The sequence below is a fragment of the Morus notabilis genome, unplaced genomic scaffold, assembly GCF_000414095.1.
Source record: "Morus notabilis unplaced genomic scaffold, ASM41409v2 Scaffold813, whole genome shotgun sequence".
Classification (NCBI taxonomy): domain Eukaryota; kingdom Viridiplantae; phylum Streptophyta; class Magnoliopsida; order Rosales; family Moraceae; genus Morus; species Morus notabilis.
In genome coordinates this window covers 343,872-347,814 of record NW_010363924.1, presented here as the reverse complement: position 1 = coordinate 347,814, position 3,943 = coordinate 343,872, and positions in this window count along the sequence as shown.

The following is a 3,943-nucleotide window of genomic DNA, read 5'->3' as shown; positions in this document are numbered from 1 at the left end:
CAAAAGCCTAAATCTACCAAATTATGAAAATCCTAGATTAGGAATCTAAGTTAGTCAATTAATTACCATCTTAATTATAATCCAATCTAATTAATGAAAACTATAAAAGGAAAAATTAAATTAGGTAACAATTAAAATATACAAATGAGGAAACAAAATAAAATCCTAATTTACCAAAAATAAAAGATTACAAAATCAAATCACAATTAATTTTAAAATTAAAAAGGGAAACTAAAATTAGCAATAAAAACAAATACTAAAAGTGTTGAGGTTTTTTTTTTTTTTTTAGAAACAAGACTACGGAAATAAAAACAAATGAAGAACGTAAGAACCTTGCAAAGGAAAAAAAAAAAAATGAAAAACGTAAAGTAGGAAAGTATGTAATACAGCAAACACAAGTTTTTTAAAAATATGTATATATAGATAGGCTAACAATTAACACGGAAACCAAAGGAAGTTCTTTTTTTTTTTTTTTTTTGAAATAAGAAACGACAAGGTGAAAGAAAAAAAAATGAAACAAAAAGGTTAAAACAAATTAGGGCCCGTTTAGTTCGCTGATTCGAGTTTTTAATTCGAGTTGAGAAGTGATTTTATGTGAGAGCTTTTTACTGTAGCAAAAAAGTTAGATGTGATTGTTTATGAGAGCTTTTTACTGTAGCAAAACTCGAATTCTAAACTCGAATCAGCGAAATGAACGGGGCCTAAACTACTAATCTACTAAGAACGTGAACTAAAGGTTAGACACAGATTAATAACTAAAAATAAGAAACTAACACAGCTTAATAGCAAAAAAAAAAAAAGAATTAAAAAAAAGTACACTTACCTCTTTGGCTCAAAAGTCTACTGATCAGTCTTGCTAGTAGTATCTCCCCGGCAACGGCGCTAAAATTTGATTAACGCCCAAAAGTGATATTCACAAGCGGTCAATTGTAGCAATGAAGGGCGGTCGTATCCACATAGAGATAACAAAATAACAAGAATGATTAACAGAATAAGAGCGTTAGAGAAAAGTGAATTAAAGAAAAATGAGAGTTTTTGAGATTTTTGTTGCAAATAAAATAAAAACAGGAGAAAATCTGTATGAAGAAAACGGTAAGGTGTCGAGAATCCCTAATGCTTCGTTCACCAATTCAAGTTTGATTCACAAAATAAAATAATCGAATAAATTGAATCTCTATGTTGGCTCAGAAAATATTATTATTACAAGTTATCTAAAATCGATAATATATCAATCTGACAATATTACAGTAAAAGACAATTTGTAAAATAATTTGAATAACAAAACATTGCGTGACATAATTACATAAGAAAAGCGTGACTGAACTTATATAAAAATTGGCACACAATATTTTGAAAAGTAATAGAAAAATAGATGAGATTTAATTTATTCAGATGTTGGAGTTTACAAAATAAGGAATCAAAACTTCGAATTGGGTCACTTAACAGAAGTTCATCTCTAACCTCACCAAGAAAACTCTAGCCTATCTTGCAAAACATTCTCACAAGTTCTAGAGAGAAAATATGAGACTGACAGCAAGACGACAGAAAACTGAATATTCTATTAAAAACTTCCTAAAACCTTAGGCTAACCCCTCTATTTATAGTGTTTAGAGGTTGCCTGTCAAATAAGAAAATAAATTGTAAAATTAGAAAATTACAAAAGAAAAGGAAACAAAATAAAATTACACATAAATTAGGAGAAATCACATATTTAATTTGGGAAAGAAATCTGATAATTTGCTCTGATTTTTAGGGAAGTTCGGATTCAGCCTTCATCTGGACACGTGTCGAAGCTTGATTGGAGGAAAGGAATAAGGCCACCACGTGTCGCGCGCGGAGTGAAGGAAGGGAGCTGGCCGTTGGAGACAGCTGGGACCCGCTCGGACAGCTGGCGTGCGCAGAGGGAAGGAGCAGGCTGGCAGCGCAGGTGCGGGACCCACGCGGTGGGAGATTCAGACGCGCTGGAGACCGCACGGAAGAAGAACGCGCGCCTTGGTAGGCCAGCGTGCTGGTGACGCGCGAGAGATAGAGTGGGGAACGTGGGAGAGAGCTGGGCACACGCGGAGGCTCGGCTTGATGGCTCAATGGGCTGACGCGGCTCTTGGCTCGTGTGGCTTAATTTTGACTCATTGAACATGGCTTTCATGGCTTCTTCTTGTGTAGAGTTTTACACTGCTTTTCCTCTGTAAATAATTAAGTAAAAACTAGACAAATTCCAATTAAAAATATTATGAATAAAATAATGGAATTGTTTAATTAAAGCTTAAATATTTTAATATTATGTAAGTCAAAAGCAATATTTAGGGTGCATTTTCATGCACTTATCACCTAGCTACCCGTTGCTGTGAGAAGTCCTCCCCCGCCATCCGCCGGATTTTTTTTTGAATTTTCCGGCGTAACCCTAATTTGCCCGAATTTTTTTGACCATTAGCCCGAATTTTGCCCGTTGCCCGAAAATGCCTGAAGTTTTTTGACCTTTAGCCCGAAATTCACCCGAATTTTGAACCCAATGGATCTTTTTGCCCGAACCCGACCGCCGCCCGATTTTTGCCCAAAAATTTGAACCCCAACAGCTATATTTTTTACCGTTGCCCAACCCGACCTGAGTGCCCGAAAATTTTACTAGCTGTTGGACCTAAATTTTTGGGGAAATTTTCTTTTTTTCAAGCAAAAAATTTTCCTATAAATACCCCCCCTCCCCCAACCATTTTCCTCACTCAAAAATTCTCATTCTCTCCCAATTTCTCTTAATCTCTCTTAATCTCGCTTAAATCTCTCTCGATCTCTCTTTATCTCTTTCAAAGCGCTCTCAATCTCTCTTATTTTTCATAATGGTTTCTTCTGGTTATGGTGGTGATATTCCCATTGATGCCCAATTCAACATCGAAAAAGGACAATTTCCTAATTTTTTCAAACGCAGGAATCGCAAACTACGGAAAGAGTTGCTGAGGAAACTGCAAATCCGACCCCTGGTGGACGTACTAGAGGTCGGGGACGTAATGGTGGTGTCACTGGTGGGCATGGAGGAGAGGCAAGCGGTAGTGCTAGTGCAAGTGTTGCAAGTTCTAAGAAGAAATGCAAGCGCACCTCAGCAGATTAGGAGCACTTCAACACATTCAATGAGGTCAACAATAACGGTAACATTAAATACATAGCTCAATGTAAATATTGTGGTGAGAATTTACAAGGTAACACTATTAACGGCACTACACACTTAAGAAGACACTCTGAAAAGTGTCTTCAAAAGCAAGGAGGCGGAGCTGATCTCCGCCAAACGTAATTATCGTTTGACCGCCAAATCGGCGGTCTAAGCACGTGAAAATACGATCAGCAAGTTGATTGTATGGAAATGACATGATTAATAGCCACATTAGATCAACCACTAAGTTTTATTGAATAATGAAATTGACAGCGTTATATTAAAATTGTACATAATCCTAATGCACAATTTTTTTCTACAACCACTCTTAGGAAAAATGCATTAAAATTATATAAACAAGAAAATAAAGTATTAATCAACCTTCTACACTCTACTAGTGGCTGCGTTGCGTTAACGGCAGATATTTGGTCCACCGTTGCCAACAAGGATTATTTAGCTGTAACCGGAAATTATTATAAAGGTTTTGATTTGGATAAGAGAATCTTAGGTTTCAAATGTGTTATAGGATCACATACTGCCAATTTAATATATAACACAATTTTATCTGTTATTGATTAATATAGTTTAAGAGATAGAATAATGGTCATAACATTAGATAATGCAACTGCAAATACTAAAGCAATAGAACTTTTTGAAAATGATTTAAGTTTATTCGGTAATAATGATATATTTCACCAACGTTGTGCATGTCATATAATTAATTTAATAGTAAAATCCGGTTTAAAATCAATGTCAGGTCATATTAAAAGAATTAGAGATAACATTGCTTGGATTCAAGGTAGT